Genomic DNA, 21,190 nt, shown 5'->3' on the forward strand with positions numbered 1-21,190 from the left:
ACATAGCAATTTGGCGGGAATAGTCTGAATGGGGCGTAAAACCACTTAACAGGTAAAAATGTCAGAATCTCCTATGTTGAACAAACATGTGGTATTGACAGTCTAATACATGTAGATAATTTGCGAGTGTTTGAGGACGTCACAAACGACCTAACTAGAACACAGAACACAGAGTTTGCCTGATAGAAGGTCTATTTCTGTTCTCCAGTCAGTTTCCATGGGGAAAGTGGTTCTATTTTTACCGAGTCACATGTTCTCCCCTAAGACTGGGATATTAAGCCGGTAACCTATTTAAGATCTCTGACTGATAGTTCAGTTTCAGACAGACAGACAGACAGACAGACAGACAGGCAGACAGGCAGACAGACAGACAGACAGACAGACAGACAGATTACTTTGAGTGTCAATATCAATTAAACCTAACATTGTACTGGAAAGGGCTGTGGCTAGGAGTGGTTTTGAGATAGAGGGAGAGTGAGTGAGTCAGTGTGTGTTTCTGTTGAATGACTGGTAGAGTAGGTTCTCTCTCTCTGTCTCTTTGTCTCTCTCTCTCCCTCTAGGTGTAGAAGCACGGTGGCTAGGAAAAACTCCCTAGAAAGGCCATTACCTAGGAAGAAACCTAGAGAGGAACCAGGCTATGAGGGTGGCCAGTCCTCTTCTGGCTGTGCTGGGTGGAGATTATAACAGAACATGGCCAAGATGTTCAAAAATTACCAGCATGGTCAAATAATAATAATCACAGAAGTTGTCGAGGGTGCAGCAAGTCAACACACACACACACACACACACACACACACACACACACACACACACACACACACACACACACACACACACACACACACACACACACACACACACACACACACACACACACACACACACAGGAGTAGTGAGTAACGCACTGACAAAAGTGACAACTCCCTGAGATTCCCATGATGTTTGTGATAGAGAGAGAGAGAGGCAGGGAGAGAGAGAGAGAGGCAGGGAGAGAGAGAGAGAGGCAGGGAGAGAGAGAGAGGCAGGGAGAGATAGAGAGAGAGAGAGAGAGCGAGAGAGAGAAAGAGAGCGAGAAAGAGAGCGAGAGAGAGAGATAGAGAGAGGGAGATAGAGATAAAGAGAGGGAGAGAGAGATAGAGAGAGGCAGGGAGAGATAGAGAGAGAGAGACAGAGAGAGAGGCAAGGAGAGATAGAGAGAGAGAGAGACAGAGAGAGAGAGCGAGAGAGAGAGACAGAGAGAGACAGAGAGAGAGAGAGAGCGAGAGAGAGAAAGAGAGCGAGAGAGAGAGAGAGAGAGAGAGAGAGAGAGAGAGAGAGAGAGAGAGAGTGAGAGTGAACCATTTCACGGTGTGTTTCTCTAAACCTGTCTGTCCAGTTCCTCCGTAGGTCTATAGAACGGTACAGGCATGTTGTGTCACCAACCTATTTACCATCTAGAATCCTTCACCACTAGAACAAACAGATTTGAAGATTTCCATTTAACCTGACACGATTTCTTTGTTTTATTCTAGGAAAATATATTTGATGATAAACTCTAAAGAGATGATGAGATAAGCAGGAAAAGTCAAATGAATCATGAAAAACAAAATGTATCAGCTGTCATCAGTCAGTGTTATTCTGAACAGTAGATATTCTTATTCTAGCCTGGAACGACCAATTGATATGGTGATGAAACACAGCATACAGGTTAGGATTCCAGGCTATTCCTGCCGTGACCATGATGGGTGACTAACTGGAGGAGTCATTAGCTGGGATGAGCTCTGGGAGACTCACTACTGGACTCTGAATCAGAGTAGAGAAGGCCCGAGTCCCAAACGGTACCCTATTGTCTTTATAGTGCACTACGGTTATTTGTTCCTAGGCCTTCATTGAAAATAAGAATTTGTTCTTAATTGATTTGTCGAGTAAAATAAAGGTAAAAAAAAAAAAACTGTTGACCAGGGCCCATAGGGAATAGGGTACCAGGGCCCATAGGGAATAGGGTACCAGGACCCATAGGGAATAGGGTACCAGGACCCATAGGGAATAGGGTACCAGGGGCCATAGGGAATAGGGTACGAGGACCCATAGGGAATAGGGTACCAGGACCCATAGGGAATAGGGTACCAGGACCCATAGGGAATAGGGTACCAGGGGCCATAGGGAATAGGGTGCCAGGGCCCATAGGGAACAGTGGGTTAACTGCCTGTTCAGGGGCAGAGAGTGACAGACTTTTACCTTATCAGCTCAGGGATACGATCCAGCAACCTTTCGGTTACTAGTCCGACACTTTAACCACTAGGCTACCCTGCCGCCCCATAGGGTAGTGTACTACGTTTTACCAGGGCCCATAGGGAATAGGGTGCCAGGGCCCATAGGGAATAGGGTGCCAAGGCCCATAGGGATTAGGGTGCCAAGGCCCATAGGGAATAGGGTGCCAGGGCCCATAGGGAATAGGGTGCTAGGGCCCATAGGGAATAGGGTGCTAGGGCCCATAGGGATTAGGGTGCTAGGCCCCATAGGGAATAGGGCGCCAAGGCCCATAAGGCAGAAATAGTGCACTATTTCTGAAAACAAAGCGCCACTAAACATGTTGCTACGTGGGGGATGGGAGTGAGGAGGAGGAGGAGGAGGGGGAGGAGGAGGAGGCAGAGGGGAGGAGGAGGAGGAGGAGGAGGAGGGGGAGGAGGAGGAGGGGTTGGAATCGTCATTTGAATTGGTCTGGTCCACAAAAAAACATGTTGCTACATCTCAAACGACGTCTTATTCACTACACTGGACACTTTTGACCAGAGTCCAAAAATATGGGGGAGGAGGAGGAGGAGGAGGAGGGGGAGGAGGAGGAGGAGGAGGAGGAGGTGGGGGGAGGAGGGAGGAGGAGGAGGAGGAGGAGGGGGAGGAGGGGGAGGAGGAGGAGGAGGCGGAGGGGAGGCGGAGGAGGGGGAGGAGGAGGCGGAGGAGGAGGAGGGGGAGGAGGGGGAGGAGGAGGGGGAGGAGGGGGAGGGGGGGGGGGGGGGAGGGAGGCGGAGGAGGAGGAGGGGGGGGGGGGGGGAGGAGGAGGAGGGGGAGGAGGGGGAGGGGGAGGAGGAGGGGGAGGAGGAGGAGGGGGAGGAGGGGGAGGAGGAGGAGGAGGAGGAGGAGGAGGAGGAGGAGGAGGAGGAGGAGGAGGAGGAGGAGGAGGAGGAGGAGGGGGGTTGGAAATCAGCCCATTTCCTGTTGTTCCCACCAGCTGTAGCTCCAGTTGAAACTGATCTGGCAGAACAGTCCTGTTCCATCCATCTGGTGTCAGTATATACCAGGACATCATCAACGACAAAACAAACAGAACAATATTCACCCGCTGAGGAGAACGGCCGGACCGCTATTCTACTTCCTTGATTCCTCACGTCCTGTCTCCTTGCTTCCTTCTCTAAATGCGTTGGTGGAGAAGATCAGAAGGGAGGAGGCTCAGATCTTCGACTCCAATATGAGGAGGGAAGATGTGAGGAATCAAGGAGATACAATTGAAATTCACCCAAAGTGTTGGTCCTTAAGGTACAGCACCCCCATCAGTACAGACAGCAGTAGATCACCCTAGGTGTTGGGCCTTAAGGTACAGCACCCCCATCAGTACAGACAGCAGTAGATCACCCTAGGTGTTGGGCCTTAAGATACAGCCCCCCCCCCCATCAGTACAGACAGCAGTAGATCACTCTAGGTGTTGGGCCTTAAGGTACAGTACCCCCCCCCATCAGTACAGACAGCAGTAGACCACCCTAGGTGTTGGGCCTTAAGGTACAGCACCCCCATCAGATTCCAAGAACACAGGATGAGATGTTACTATCCTTTGTGCAAGCACTTCCAAGAGTTAATGAACAGTGAGCGTGGTGAAATTTGGGGAGCGCATCGTCAGTAGTGTACCTTTGGTTCCTAGGGTGTTTCGGCCTTTCACACTATACACCCTCCTCAAAGGCGGCCAGCGACAGGGTGATCAATCCTACGCTTGCGTCCCATTCCCAATTAGTCATAGGAGTTGCCTTGTTGTTGATAGCAAACATCCCATGGGACTATGCATGGCAGGGGCGTCCTCCTCCCTGAGTCAATCATTGTTGACCGCATACCTCCTGGCCCTCTCACTTCGGGGCCCAGCTGGGGTCTTTCCTCTTCATCCAGAGCCACTGACTGCTGCCTTCTGCCGCCTCTGATACAGCTTTGATTGCCGAACGCTGGCTCTGGCCCTTAATTCCCAGGTCTCTAAGCAGTCTGGTTGTAGATGTTGCCACAAAACCTCTGCAGCCCACCTCCACTGGTCGGACTTCTGTGTTCCAGCCATGATGCCGTGCTTCGGCAGCTAGATCAGCATAGCGCAGATGTTTTCGCTCATAAGCCTCATCTACTGAGTTTTCCCAGGGTACTGTGAGCTCAATGATGAAGACCTTATTGAGTGAACGGGACCAGAGCACCATGTCAGGTCTTAGGGTGGTGGTTGCGATCTCCGGAGGAAACACAAGTTGCCGGCCAATGTCAGCTAGCATTTTCCAGTCGCGGGCCAAGCGCAGCTGGTCTCGCTCTAATGGTGTAGAGCCGCTCTTCGGTGGTTTAGCCCCTTCGCGGACAAAGTTTGTCCGTAAGGAGTGTGATGCTGCTGTGGGTGGTAGGGAGTTGGTGGCAGCTCGCTTGTCCTCCAGGGCGGACGCAAGGTTTTTAAGGACTTGGTTGTGACGCCAAGTGTAGCGTCCTTGGGCGAGGCTTGTTTTACAGCCTGTGAGAATGTGCCTGAGGTTGGCTGGCATGGAACAGAGGGCACAGTCCGGATCTTCACCATACCATTGGTGAAGATTAACTGGTGTTGGAAGGACGTCATATGTTGCTCTGATGGAAAAGCTCAACCGCCTCGCTTCCATGGCCCACAGATCCTTCCAGCTGATCTTCCTCTTCTCCACACTGTCCCATCGAGTCCACTGTCCCTGTTTGGCAAGAGAGACTGCCTTGGCCCACCTTGCAGCCTCCTCCTGATGGCGTACTTCCTGCACTACCATCTTCCGCCGCTCTGGTGCAGTGGCCTTACTCCAAGCAGCACGGCTAGTTAGCCCAAGGCCTCCTCTCCCTTGCTGAACATGACCCACAATGTCAGCATGTCTGAGGGCTGCTGTTGCCTCCTGGACTGCTTTTCCTGGCCTCCATTTGCGCCCAGTTGCCAAGGTCGGCGCGTTGTTGCTCACCACTGGGTCTCGAGATTCATTCAGTGTCATTTGGAGCCTGGTTTTTGCACACTTGAATTCCTCTGTTAGACTGGTGAGGGGCAGCTTGAGGACACCATCTCCATAGAGGCCTATGGTGGTAAGGCATCGTGGAACTCCAAGCCACTTCTTTAAGTAGCCTGTGACTCCTCTTTCCATCTTCTCCACTGTTGAGATTGGAACCTCATACAGTGCTAAGGGCCACAACACCCGGGGTAGGAGTCCAAACTGCAGACACCAGGCCTTTAACTTTCCAGGTAGCTGGGTGTTGTCGATGGACTGTAGGCTACTACTGATGTCTTTGCGCAGCTGTTGCACCTGGTCTTTGTCCTTCAGGCTTGCATCATACCACCTTCCAAGGCTTTTTACCGGCTGCTCAGACACTGTTGGGATTTGGTCATCTCCGATGAAGAATTTCAGGTCAGAGAGTACTCCCTTCACAATCGAGATGCTGCGTGACTTGGATGGTTTAATCTTCATACGGGCCCAGCTGATGTTCTCCTCAAGTTTTCTGAGCAGTCTCCTGGTGCATGGGACAGTGGTGGTCAATGTTGTAATGTCGTCCATGTAGGCTCTGAGTGGAGGGAGGCGGAAACCAGAGTCGACTCGCTGTCCACCAGCAACCCATTTTGAGGATCTGATGATAACCTCCATTGCCATTGTGAATGCCAACGGAGAAATGGTACATCCCGCCATTATACCTACATTCAGGCACTGCCATGAGGTGGTGAACTCTGAGGTGGTGAAGCAGAACTGCAGATCCTGGAAGTACGACTTCACCAGGTTTGTGATGGTGTCCGGTATGTGGAAAAATCTGAAGGCAGACCACAGGAGTTCATGGGGCACAGAGCCAAATGCATTGGCGAGGTCGAGGAAGACTACATGGAGGTCCCTTTTCTCCACCTTGGCCATTTGGATCTGATGCCAGATCATGCTGGAATGTTCCAAGCAGCCAGAGAACCCTGATATTCCTGCCTTCTGTACAGATGCATCGACGTACGTATTCCTTTGTAGGTACTCAGCCATCCTCTGGGCAATGACCCTAAAGAAGATTTTTCCCTCGACATTCAGTAAGGAGATTGGGCGGAATTGGCTGATGTTCACTGCATCCTTCTCCTTAGGGATCAGGACCCCGCCTGCCCTACGCCACACTTTGGGTATTATCTTCTTCTGCCAAGCTGTTCTCATAAGCCTCCAGAGGAACCTCAGGACGTCTGGTGTGTTCTTATACACTTTGTACGGGACTCCATTTGGCCCCGGGCCTGATGCTGTTCTTGCCCGTCGAACTGTGTCTTCCACCTCTTTCCATGTCGGAGGGCTGGTCTCAATATGATGTTCCGGGGTTCAATGGGTGGGATATCTGATGGGATGGCCAGATGTTCATGTCGCTTTGAGTCAACGTTTGTTATTCTCAGGTGCTCCTCTAGGTCTTTCTTTGTTGTTTTTAGAGCTCCACTTTTTTCTTTTGTGAAGAGACTTTTAAGGAACTTGAAGGGATCTTTATAGAATCGAGTTCTAGTTTGTTCTTTTTCCTTCTGCGTTTCCGTAGGTTCTCTGCTCTACGGAGGGATGCCAACCGGGTTTTGATGTCAGCTTGAAGTGCCTCTATGCCCTCCTTTTCCACTTCCGAGGCCTTCTTCCACTGTTTCTTAAGCTGCCGCCTTTCTTGAACGAGGCGCTTGATTTCTTGTTGCCTTCTGGAAACTGGTGGGGTTGGAACCTTTCTCCCGCCTTTTGCCTCTTCCACTCCAAATCTTTCTGTCCCGTACTCATAGATGATGTCCCCCATCCTCTCCAACTTCTTCTCCACTGTGCCTCGAAGTTTCTCGAGGGTCAAGGTAAGGTCAGTATTCACTGTTTCCCACAACTTCTTGTCACTGGCGCCAGGCCACTTCACATACGGTCTGTGCCCTGGTAGTCTCCTCTCGACTGCAGGTCTGGGAGGCTGGGTGAGTTCCACTCCTGTTGTTGGTTCCACCTCAGTTGCTACTTCGGTGCTTGAGTTTACGTCCTCCATGACAGTGGTACTGATGCACTGCAAACTATGGTTTGCGTCCAGTTGCTGTGCTTCATTCGACTGATTTGATCGCTTTCGCAGAAAGTAATCAATGCGAGTTCTCTGTCTCTCTTTACCCAAACACCCCTTCTTCCCCTGGTGGATCCTCAACCCATGGTGTGATGTAACTTTCCTCCAACCACAGACACATACCTGCATCTGTTTATGGCCCACTGTTGCAGCAGAACTTGTGACAGTTGCTGTGGTGTTCTCTTGTGCTGTGCTCTCATTACTCGTAGTCGTTTCCAGTCCAGTCGTTACCATGTTGTCAGCCGATGAGTCATCTTCCGCCCCCGCTCTCGCAGACTCTAGGGGTATTCTCGTATTTTGACTTTCTGTAGCTAAAGCGGGTGTTTCCAACATACTGCGAAGCATGGGAAACTACAGAAATGGGAAGCTACCCCATGACTGTCCCAGTGGGGTCTATTCCCTCCTGTCAGCCGTCTCTCCGTGCCGCCACAAGGACTTTCCCCTGTTGTCAGCTGATCTTTCTCAGCAGTCACTGGACAAGTCCAGATATTCAGATTCCAAGAACACAGGATGAGATGTTACTATCCTTTGTGCAAGCACTTCCAAGAGTTAATGAACAGTGAGCGTGGTGAAATTTGGGGAGCGCATCGTCAGTAGTGTACCTTTGGTTCCTAGGGTGTTTCGGCCTTTCACACTATACACCCTCCTCAAAGGCGGCCAGCGACAGGGTGATCAATCCTACGCTTGCGTCCCATTCCCAATTAGTCATAGGAGTTGCCTTGTTGTTGATAGCAAACATCCCATGGGACTATGCATGGCAGGGGCGTCCTCCTCCCTGAGTCAATCATTGTTGACCGCATACCTCCTGGCCCTCTCACTTCGGGGCCCAGCTGGGGTCTTTCCTCTTCATCCAGAGCCACTGACTGCTGCCTTCTGCCGCCTCTGATACAGCTTTGATTGCCGAACGCTGGCTCTGGCCCTTAATTCCCAGGTCTCTAAGCAGTCTGGTTGTAGATGTTGCCACAAAACCTCTGCAGCCCACCTCCACTGGTCGGACTTCTGTGTTCCAGCCATGATGCCGTGCTTCGGCAGCTAGATCAGCATAGCGCAGATGTTTTCGCTCATAAGCCTCATCTACTGAGTTTTCCCAGGGTACTGTGAGCTCAATGATGAAGACCTTATTGAGTGAACGGGACCAGAGCACCATGTCAGGTCTTAGGGTGGTGGTTGCGATCTCCGGAGGAAACACAAGTTGCCGGCCAATGTCAGCTAGCATTTTCCAGTCGCGGGCCAAGCGCAGCTGGTCTCGCTCTAATGGTGTAGAGCCGCTCTTCGGTGGTTTAGCCCCTTCGCGGACAAAGTTTGTCCGTAAGGAGTGTGATGCTGCTGTGGGTGGTAGGGAGTTGGTGGCAGCTCGCTTGTCCTCCAGGGCGGACGCAAGGTTTTTAAGGACTTGGTTGTGACGCCAAGTGTAGCGTCCTTGGGCGAGGCTTGTTTTACAGCCTGTGAGAATGTGCCTGAGGTTGGCTGGCATGGAACAGAGGGCACAGTCCGGATCTTCACCATACCATTGGTGAAGATTAACTGGTGTTGGAAGGACGTCATATGTTGCTCTGATGGAAAAGCTCAACCGCCTCGCTTCCATGGCCCACAGATCCTTCCAGCTGATCTTCCTCTTCTCCACACTGTCCCATCGAGTCCACTGTCCCTGTTTGGCAAGAGAGACTGCCTTAGATCCAGCACTAGATCCAGATCCACTGAGAAAAGACAAAACTCTCATGAGCAGATTTGTCTCTCCCCCTCTGGTCAAACAGAGTTACAGTACTGGGATAGATTCCTCTTTCAGTCGTAAGGTTGTTAAATGAGGTTAAACAACTCTGATCTAGGTCACTCGGAAAAAAGGCAATTAACTGTGAGAAGGATGGTCCCTGAAGGACAACAGAGAGACAGAGACAGGAACTTAGAGGTTGGGAGATACACTGTCTCTGTCAAGTGACCCAGTTGTATGTCCTTTATTCAGAGACCACTGGCCACTGGTAAAATATAAATTACAAATCAACATCCTGAAACCGGGCGTAATGGAGTGTTATGTAGTGTTATGTAGTGTTATCTAGTGTGTTATGTAGTGTTATGTAGTGTGTTATGTAGTGTGTTATGTAGTGTTATGTAGTGTTATGTAGTGTGTTATGTCGTGTATTATGTATTTTATGTAGTGTTATGTAATGTTATGTAGTGTGTTATGTAGTGTTATGTAGTGTGTTATGTAGTGTTATCTAGTGTGTTATGTAGTGTGTTATGTAGTGTGTTATGTAGTGTTATGTAGGGTGTTATCTAGTGTGTTATCTAGTGTGTTATGTAGTGTGTTATGTAGTGTGTTATGTAGTGTGTTATGTAGTGTGTTATGTAGTGTTATCTAGTGTGTTATGTAGTGTGATGTAGTGTGATGTAGTGTTATGTAGTGTGTTATTCAGTGTGTTATGTAGTGTTATGTAGTGTGTTATTCAGTGTGTTATGTAGTGTCATGTAGTGTGTTATGTAGTGTGTTATGTATTTTATGTAGTGTTATGTAGTGTGTTATGTAGTGTGTTATGTAGTGTTATGTAGTGTTATGTAGTGTGTTATGTAATGTTATGTCGTGTGTTATGTAGTGTTATGTAGTGTGTTATTTAGTGTTATGTAGTGTTATGTCGTGTATTATGTATTTTATGTAGTGTTATGTAGTGTGTTATGTAGTGTTATGTACAGTGTTATGTAGTGTGTTATGTAGTGTGTTATGTAGTGTGTTATGTAGTGTTATGTAGTGTGTTATGCAGTGTGTTATGTAATGTTATGTAGTGTGTTATGTAGTGTTATGTAGTGTTATGTAGTGTTATGCAGTGTGTTATGTAGTGTTATGTAGTGTTATGTAGTGTTATGTAGTGTTATGTAGTGTATTATGTATTTTATGTGTTGTGTTTTGTTTCCTGTTTGTTTACATATATATAGTGTGTCTCTCTGTCTTCACTACACTTGACTGCTGCAGCAGCAACTGAGATGTCTGTGCTGCTAAGACTATTATTAATGAGACAAGAAGACAAGGGGACCACCACAGACTACTGAGACCAGGAGACCAGGAGACCACCACAGACTACTGAGACCAGGAGACCACCACAGACTACTGAGACCAGGAGACTACTGAGACCAGGAGACTACCACAGACTACTGAGACCAGGAGACCACCACAGACTACTGAGACCAGGAGACCAGGAGACCACCACAGACTACTGAGACCAGGAGACCAGGGGACCAGGAGACCACCACAGACTACTGAGACCAGACCAGGGGACCACCACAGACCTGAGACAAGGGACCAGGACCAGACAACCACAGACTACTGAGACCAGAAGACCAGGGGACCACCACAGACTACTGAGACAAGGAGACCAGGGGACCAGGAGACCACCACAGACTACTGAGACCAGAAGACCAGGGGACCACCACAGACTACTGAGACAAGGAGACCAGGAGACCAGGAGACCACCACAGACTACTGAGACCAGGAGACCAGGGGACCAGGAGACAACCACAGACTACTGAGACCAGAAGACCACCACAGACTACTGAGACCAGGAGACCAGGGGACCACCACAGACCACTGAGACCAGGAGACCACCACAGACTACTGAGACCAGGAGACCAGGAGACCAGGAGACCAGGAGACCACAGACTACTGAGACCAGGAGACCGGGCTATGTGGGGTGGCCAGTCCTCTTCTGGCTGTGCCGGGTGGAGATTATAACAGAACATGACCAAGATGTTCAAATGTTCATAAATGACCAGCATGGTCAAATAATAATAAGGCAGAACAGTTGAGCCAATGTTCTGTTATAATCTTGGGACACAGGGACTATGGTGGTCTGATTATTATTATTTGACCATGCTGGTCATTTATGAACATTTGAACATCTTGGTCATGTTCTGTTATAATCTCCACCCGGCACAGCCAGAAGAGGACTGGCCCACCCCCCAGTGCCTGGTTCCTCTCTAGGTTTCTTCCTAGGTTTTGGCCTTTCTAGGGAGTTTTTCCTAGCCACCGTGCTTCTACACCTGCATTGCTTGCTGTTTGTGGGTTTTAGGCTGGGTTTCTGTACAGCACTTTGAGATATCAGCTGATGTACGAAGGGCTTTATAAATACATTTGATTTGATTTGAAAATGTCAGTGAAGGCACTTGCCAGTTGGTCAGAGCTCGGAGTACACTTCCTGGTAATCTGTCTGGCCCTGCAGCATTGTGTATGTTGACCTGTTTAAAGGTCTTACTCACGTCGGCTACGGAGAGCGTGATCACACAGTCGTTCGGAACAGCCGATGCCCTCATGCATGCCTCAGTGTTGCTTGCCTCAAAGCGAGCATAGAAGTGATTTAGCTCATCTCGTAGGCTCGTGTCACTGGGCAGCTCGCGGCTGTGCTTCCCTTTGTAGCCCGTAATAGTTCACAAGCCCTGCCACATCCGACGAGTGTCAGAGCCAGTGTAGTAGGATTCGATCTTAGTCCTGTATTCGCTGGACTGAAGAGACTGAAATTCAGAAACCCATTCGCTGGGCTGAAGAGACTGAGATTCAGAAACACATTCACCCTTTGTGCTGTTGTCTCTACCTTCTTGCTGTTGTCTCTACCTTCTTGCTGTTGTCTCTACCTTCTTGCAGTTGTCTCTACCTTCTTGCTGTTGTCTCTACCTTCTTGCTGTTGTCTCTACCTTCTTGCTGTTGTCTCTACCTTCTTGCTGTTGTCTCTACCTTCTTGCTGTTGTCTCTACCTTCTTGCAGTTGTCTCTACCTTCTTGCTGTTGTCTCTATCTTCTTGCTGTTGTCTCTACCTTCTTGCTGTTGTCTCTATCTTCTTGCTGTTGTCTCTATCTTCTTGCTGTTGTCTCTATCTTCTTGCTGTTGTCTCTATCTTCTTGCTGTTGTCTCTACCTTCTTGCTGTTGTCTCTATCTTCTTGCTGTTGTCTCTACCTTCTTGCTGTTGTCTCTACCTTCTTGCTGTTGTCTCTACCTTCTTGCTGTTGTCTCTACCTTCTTGCTGTTGTCTCTACCTTCTTGCTGTTGTCTCTACCTTCTTGCTGTTGTCTCTAGCTTCTTGCTGTTGTCTCTAGCTTCTTGCTGTTGTCTCTACCTTCTTGCTGTTGTCTCTACCTTCTTGCCCTTTGTGCAGTTGTCTCTACCTTCTTGCTGTTGTCTCTACCTTCTTGCTGTTGTCTCTACCTTCTTGCTGTTGTCTCTACCTTCTTGCACTTTGTGCAGTTGTCTGTGCCCAATAATGTTTGTACCATGTTTTGTGTTGCTGACATGTTGTGTTGCTACTATGCTGTGCTAATACCATGTTGTGCTGCTACCATGTGTTGTGTTGCTACTATGCTGTGCTAATACAATGTTGTGCTGCTACCATGTGTTGTGTTGCTACTATGCTGTGCTAATACCATGTTGTGCTTCTACCATGTGTTGTGTTGCTACTATGCTGTGCTAATACCATGTTGTGCTGCTACCATGTGTTGTGTTGCTACTATGCTGTGCTAATACAATGTTGTGCTGCTACCATGTGTTGTGTTGCTACTATGCTGTGCTAATACCATGTTGTGCTGCTACCATGTGTTGTGTTGCTACTATGCTGTGCTAATACCATGTTGTGCTGCTACCATGTGTTGTGTTGCTACTATGCTGTGCTAATACCATGTTGTGCTGCTACCATGTGTTGTGTTGCTACTATGCTGTGCTAATACCATGTTGTGTGTTGCTGACATGTTGTGTTGCTACTATGCTGTGCTAATGCCATGTTGTGCTGCTACCATGTGTTGTGTTGCTACTATGCTGTGCTAATACCATGTTGTGCTGCTACCATGTGTTGTGTTGCTACTATGCTGTGCTAATACCATGTTGTGTGTTGCTGACATGTTGTGTTGCTACTATGCTGTGTTTTCATGTGTTGCTCCCATGTGTTCTCTTTATGTAGTGTTGATGTGTGTTTTGTCCTATATGTTATTGTTTAATCCCAGGCCCCCGTCCCCGCAGGAGGCCTTCTGCCCTTCTGGTAGGCCGTCATTGTAAATAATAATTTGTTCTTAACTGACCTGCCTGGTTAAATGAAGGTTACATAAAGGTTAAATCAATTCAAATACAACGCCAGCCCCGGGCTACATGATCTGTGTCAGTGTGGGTGGGTGTCTTTCTCTGTTCTCCTCCCGACCTCCACTGCACCACAGCAACTGATCTGTCTTTTTCTCACTGACACAGACACGGACACAGACACGGGCACAGGCACAGACACGGGCACAGACACAGACACAGACACGGGCACAGACACAGACACGGGCACAGACACAGGCACAGACACGGGCACAGACACAGACACGGGCACAGGCACAGACACAGGCACGGGCACAGGCACAGGCACAGGCACAGGCACAGACACAGACACAGACACGGGCACAGAAACAGGCACAGACACAGGCACAGACACAGACACAGATACAGACACAGATACAGACACAGATACAGACACAGACGACACAGGCACAGACACACAGACACAGACACAGGCACAGACACACAGGCACAGACAGGCACAGACAGACACAGACACACAGACACAGACACAGACACAGGCACAGACACAGGCACAGACACACAGACACAGGCACAGACACAGGCACAGGCACAGACAGACACAGACACAGACACACAGACACAGGCACAGCAGAAACCAATCAATCGGTTCATTTCACACATTTATCAGCATTGACCTCAAAACCCCTTTTGTTGATCTCTCAACGTTTTGATGATGTGCTTTTGACTTCGAATGTGAATTTGCGCCACGTCAGCTCGGCCACCATTGGTCAGCTATCTCAGCGCAACCTCAGCTTGGCCACCATTGCTCAGCCACTTCAGCTCGGCCACCAATGGTCAGCCACCTCAGCTCGGCCACCAATGGTCAGCCACCTCAACTCGGCCACCAATGGTCAGCCACCTCAACTCGGCCACCAATGGTCAGCCACCTCAACTAGGCCACCAATGGTCAGCCACTTCAGCTCGGCCACCAATGGTCAGCCACCTCAACTCGGCCACCAATGCTCAGCCACCTCAACTCGGCCACCAATGGTCAGCCACCTCAACTAGGCCACCAATGGTCAGCCAAATGCTCAATACAGATTATTATTATAGAGAACAGAGAAGTTGCGCAAAAATCATTAATACATTTAAAAAAAAACAAATATATCTATATTTTCCGACCAGCCCACCTCAGTCCAACATGGCCCAGCCCCTCTGACATTTGGCCAATCGGCCAATCCGCCCACGTCCTGAAATCAGTTTGGCCAATCGGCCAATCCGCCCACGTCCTGAAATCAGTTTGGCCAATCGGCCAATCCGCCCACGTCCTGAAATCAGTTTGGCCAATCGGCCAATCCGCCCACGTCCTGAAATCAGTTTGGCCAATCGGCCAATCCGCCCACGTCCTGAAATCAGTTTGGCCAATCGGCCAATCCGCCCACGTCCTGAAATCAGTTTGGCCAATCGGCCAATCCGCCCACGTCCTGAAATCAGTTTGGCCAATCGGCCAATCCGCCCACGTCCTGAAATCAGTTTTCCTTCCCCGAATCAATTCTTAGAGATGTAGTACACATATGTTCCACTAGGTGGCATAATATCCCTGAAAACAACTTGTCATCCCCCCAGAGAGCGGCCCTGTCCATCCACTTACTGTATGTAGTATCAAAACTCTCTGGCTCAGACGTAAATGCATTTACACACTGTGATTCGCTCATGTTGATGTCTCACCTTGTGTTAGGATGTAACTGATCTACCATTGGCAGCATCCTGGCTCAGAGCATCCCTAAAGATGCAGGCTATTGGTCAATTAAAAAAAAATGTTCACCTTATTTAACCAGGTATTTATATATATATATAACCCTAACCCTTTATTTAACCAGGTATTTATAGATATATATAACCCTAAGCCTTTATTTAACCAGGTATTTATAGATATATATAACCCTAACCCTTTATTTAACCAGGTATTTATAGATATATATAACCCTAAGCCTTTATTTAACCAGGTATTTATAGATATATATAACCCTAACCCTTTATTTAACCAGGTATTTATATATATATATAGAACCCTATCCTATCCAGTCCAGTCACTCAGACCATTCACCAGTCCAATCACTCACCCCTATCCAGACCATTCACCCAGTCCAGTCACTCAGTCCAGTCACTCAGCCCTATCCAGACCATTCACCCAGTCCAGTCACTCAGCCCTATCCAGACCATTCACCCAGTCCAGTCACTCAGCCCTATCCAGACCATTCACCCAGTCCAGTCACTCTGCCCTATCCAGTCCAGTCACTCAGCCCAGTCACTCAGTCCTATCCAGACCATTCACCCAGTCCAGTCACTCTGCCCTATCCAGTCCAGTCACTCAGCCCAGTCACTCAGTCCTATCCAGACCATTCACCCAGCCCAGTCACCCAGCCCTATCCAGTCCAGTCACCCAGCCCTATCCAGTCCAGTCACCCAGCCCTATCCAGTCCAGTCACTCAGTCCTTTCCAGAAGCTCTCAAGGTCCTACACTACTTCCTCCTACAGCACCCTGATGAGAAGCACAAACCCCCATGACAGTACATTTGAATATCTCTAAGTGCTGTACCGTACTGAGACAATCTGACTGTAGCATTTCGTATACATTGTTTGTCTTCAGGAAGGCAGTGAGTTGCTGCGCAACAGCTTTTTCTCAAATTTTTGAGAGGAATGGAAGATTCAATATATATATATATATATATATATATATATATATATATATATAACCCTAACCCTTTATTTAACCAGGTATTTATATATATATATATATATAACCCTAACCCTTTCTTTAACCAGGTATATATATGGTCCTGTGTAGCTCAGTTGGTAGAGCATGGTGCTTGTAACGCCAGGGTAGTGGGTTCGATCCCCGGGACCACCCATACGTAGAATGTATGCACACATGACTGTAAGTCGCTTTGGATAAAAGCGTCTGCTAAATGGCATATATTATTATTATTTATATATATATATATATAACCCTAACCCTTTATTTAACCAGGTATTTATATATATATATAACCCTAACCCTTTATTTAACCAGGTATTTATATATATATATATATATATATATATATATAAAACCCTTTATTTAACCAGGTATTTATATATATATAACCCTTTATTTAACCAGGTATTTATATATATATATATATATATATATAACCCTGTATTTAACCAGGTATTTATATATATATAACACTAACCCTTTATTTAACCAGGTATTTATATATATATAACACTAACCCATTATTTAACCAGGTATTTATATATATAACCCTTTATTTAACCAGGTATTTATATATATATAACCCTTTATTTAACCAGGTATTTATATATATATATATATATATATAACCCTGTATTTAACCAGGTATTTATATATATATAACACTAACCCTTTATTTAACCAGGTATTTATATATATATATATAACCCTAACCCTTTATTTAACCAGGTATTTATATATATATAACACTAACCCTTTATTTAACCAGGTATTTATATATATAACCCTTTATTTAACCAGGTAGGCCAGGTGAGAACAAGTTCTCATTTACAACTGGCCCTACTTCAACCATCAAAACAGCCAATCAATAACCTGGATTTGGATTCTGATGTTCTACTTCAACGAGTCGGAGGAACAGGAAGTACTACTCACCCCGGACCAGGACAGAACGGCAACGTCGGGTAAACAGGAAGTACTACTCATCCCGGACCAGGACAGAACGGCAACGTCGGGTAAACAGGAAGTACTACTCACCCCGGACCAGGACAGAACGGCAACGTCGGGTAAACAGGAAGTACTACTCACCCCGGACCAGGACAGAACGGCAACGTCGGAGGAACAGGAAGTACTACTCACCCCGGACCAGGACAGAACGGCAACGTCGGGTAAACAGGAAGTACTACTCACCCCGGACCAGGACAGAACGGCAACGTCAGGTAAACAGGAAGTACTACTCACCCCGGACCAGGACAGAACGGCAACGTCGGAGGAACAGGAAGTACTACTCACCCCGGACCAGGACAGAACGGCAACGTCGGGTAAACAGGAAGTACTACTCACCCCGGACCAGGACAGAACGGCAACGTCGGAGGAACAGGAAGTACTACTCACCCCGGACCAGGACAGCTCAACGGAGGAGGTGTGTGTCTCTTTGTTAACAACAGCTGGTGTGTGAGCTCTAATATTAAGGAAGTCTCGAGGTGCTGCTCGCCTGAGGTAGAGTACCTCATGATAAACTGTAGACTTTCGTAGCTGTCTACTTACCACCACAAAGTGATGCTGGCACTAAGATCTAATTGGACGAGCTGTATAAGGCAATAAGCGAATGAGAAAAGGCTCATCCAGAAGTGAGGCAAGAAAACAGAAATACTATTTTTTTTAGGTATTTACTTAATTTCTACCAACATGTCACCTGTGCAATTAAAGGCGAAAAAACTTTACTCCAAACACAGAAATGCGTAGAAATCTCTCCCTCAATTTGGCAAATCTGACCATAACTTTAACATCCTGACAGGCAGTTAACCCACTGTTCCTAGGCCGTCATTGAAAATAAGAATTTGTTCTTAACTGACTTGCCAAGTTAAATAAAGTTCAAATAAAATAAATGAACATCCACAAATGAATAGATACGATATGAAGCATAACATATCTACCCCTGAGTCCAGGTTGGGCTAAGGCCTAAGGCCCACCCGCCATGTCCATCAGGAAACACAGGTATAGATCTCTAAACACCAGGCCCCACGTAACCCCCTAAACACCAGGCCCCGTGTGACCCCCTAAACACCAGGCCCCGTGTGATCTCCTAAACACCAGGCCCTGTGTAACCTCCTAAACACCAGGCCCTGTGTAACCCCCTAAACACCAGGCCCTGTGTAACCTCCTAAACACCAGGCCCTGTGTGACCTCCTAAACACCAGGCCCCGTGTGACCTCCTAAACACCAGGCCCTGTGTAACCTCCTAAACACCAGGCCCTGTGTAACCTCCTAAACACCAGGCCCTGTGTAACCTCCTAAACACCAGGCCCTGTGTAACCTCCTAAACACCAGGCCCTGTGTAACCCCCTAAACACCAGGCCCCATGTAACCCCCTAAACACCAGGCCCCATGTGACCCCCTAAACACCAGGCCCCGTGTAACCCCTAAACACCAGGCCCCATGTAACCCCCTAAACACAGGCCCCATGTAACCCCCTAAACACCAGGCCCTATGTAGCCTACAGAAAGATACACAGTTGGGTCACATCATTTCTCTCTAGTCATTTCCTTTCAGGCAGAGTTTAGGACTGGCAACATCATTCATCAAAGTTATTTTGGCAGAGTACTGTCTCCCTCCCAGAAGACACTGAGACTGACATAATGCATCTGCTTTATACAACTCTATGAATCTGTGCCAGTCATTTCTCATCATTTCTCTCTCCAGTCATTTCCTTTCAGCCCAGTGAAGTGTGAGACAATCTGTCTCCCCCCCAGGAGAGTCTGAGGTGACAGAGAATATTCTATATCTCCTCTGTCTCCCTCCCAGCCAGGAGACAATCTGTCTCCCTCCCATCCAGGAGACAATCTGTCTCCCTCCCATCCAGGAGACAATCTGTCTCCCTCCCATCCAGGAGATAATCTGTCTCCCTCCCATCCAGGAGATAATCTCTTATACAGCCCATAGGAGAAGAGGGTAGGGGAAGAAGGTAGGAAAGACGGTAGGGGAGAGGGCAGGAGAGAGGGTAGGAGAGAGGGTAGGAGAGAGGGAAGGAGAGAGGGTAGGAGAGGAGAGAGGGATAGGGAAGGAGAAGAGAGAGGGTAGGAGAGAGGGTAGGAGAGAGGGAAGGAGAAGATGGTAGGAGAGATGGTAGGAGAGAGGGTAGGGAGAGAGGGCAGGGAGAGAGGGTAGGAGAAGAGGGTAGGAGAGAGGGTAGGAGAGAGGGTAGGAGAGGAGGGTAGGAGAAGAGGGTAGGAGAAGAGGGTAGGAGAAGAGGGTAGGAGAGAAGAGGTTAGGAGAGAGGGTAGGAGAGGAGGGTAGGAGAGAGGGCAGGAGAGAGGGCAGGATAGAGGGTAGGAGAGGGGGTAGGAGAAGGGGGTAGGAGAGAGGGTAGGAGAGAGTGTAGGAGAAGAGGGTAGGAGAGAGGGTAGGAGGAGAGGATAGGAGAAGAGGATAGGAGAGAGGGTAGGAGAGGAGGGTAGGAGAGAGGGTAGGAGAGAGGGTAGAGAGGGAGAGGATAGGAGAGAGGGTAGGAAGAGGGAGGGTAGGAGAGAGGGTAGGAGAGAGGGTAGGAGAGGAGAGAGGGGTAGGAGAGAGGGTAGGAGAGAGGGTAGGAGAGAGGATAGGAGAGAGGGTAGGGAGAGGAGGGTAGGAGAGAGGGTAGGAGAGAGGGTAGGAGGAGAGAGGGTAGGAGAGAAGAGGGTAGGAGAGGAAGGTAGGAGAGAAGAGGGTAGGAGAGAGGGTAGGAGAGAGGGCAGGAGAAGAGGGAAGTAGGGAGGGTTGGAAGAATATTAATTCCACACATTCCAGTGGCTGCTTCGATAAGCTCCTATGTGTTTCCATGGTGACATAATGGCCATGTTTCCATGGTGACATAATGGCCATGTTCTAATGTAGGTCTCTATTTAAACAGCATGTAAGGAAATCCTCCTCAATGCTGTGACTATTTCTCACTAGCTGGGTCTTCATTTACAACGTTAAAAGGACTGATGAGGAGTTGAGAGCTGCTGATTGGCTGCTGTTTAAACCCTTAATTGGGTTCCTAGTCGTTGTTGTTCCCACTTTGATGTAATCCTGTGTGTCAGGGGTGTCGTGATGAAGAGGGTGTCACGACCTGCTGAGGAACATGTCTGTCCGCCTCCTGCCAAACACTTCAAACCAGAAACCAGGAAGAGAGGTGGGTGGTTATCATAACTTCCTCATCTCTCTCCTGTCTACACCACTACAGGGAACATCAGTCATGTCTCCTGTCTACAGGGAACATCAGTCACGTCTCCTGTCTACATCACTACAGGGAACATCCGTCATGTCTCCTGTCTACAGGGAACATCAGTCATGTCTACACCACTACAGGGAACATCAGTCACGTCTCCTGTCTACACCACTACAGGGAACATCAGTCACGTCTCCTGTCTACACCACTACAGGGAACATCAGTCACGTCTCCTGTCTACAGGGAACATCAGTCACGTCTCCATCACTACAGGGAACATCAGTCACGTCTCCTGTCTACAGGGAACATCAGTCATCAGTCTCTCCTGTCTACAGGGAACATCAGTCACAGGGAACATCAGTCTCCTGTCTACAGGGAACATCAGTCACGTCTCCTGTCTACAGGGAACATCAGTCACGTCTCCTGTCTACAGGGAACATCAGTCACGTCTCCTGTCTACAGGGAACATCAGTCACGTCTCCTGTCTACAGGGAACATCAGTCACGTCTCCTGTCTACAGGGAACATCAGTCACGTCTCCTGTCTACAGGGAACATCAGTCACGTCTCCTGTCTACAGGGAACATCAGTCACGTCTCCTGTCTACAGGGAACATCAGTCATGTCTCCTGTCTACAGGGAACATCAGTCACGTCTCCTGTCTACAGGGAACATCAGTCACGTCTCCTGTCTACAGGGAACATCAGTCACGTCTCCTGTCTACAGGGAACATCAGTCACGTCTCCTGTCTACAGGGAACATCAGTCATGTCTCCTGTCTACAGGGAACATCAGTCACGTCTCCTGTCTACAGGGAACATCAGTCACGTCTCCTGTCCACAGGAACATCAGTCATGTCTCCTGTCTCTACAGGGAACATCAGTCACGTCTCCTGTCTACAGGGAACATCAGTCACGTCTCCTGTCTACAGGGAACATCAGTC

This window comes from Oncorhynchus gorbuscha, unplaced genomic scaffold (genome assembly GCF_021184085.1).
Source record: "Oncorhynchus gorbuscha isolate QuinsamMale2020 ecotype Even-year unplaced genomic scaffold, OgorEven_v1.0 Un_scaffold_1335, whole genome shotgun sequence".
NCBI lineage: Eukaryota > Metazoa > Chordata > Actinopteri > Salmoniformes > Salmonidae > Oncorhynchus > Oncorhynchus gorbuscha.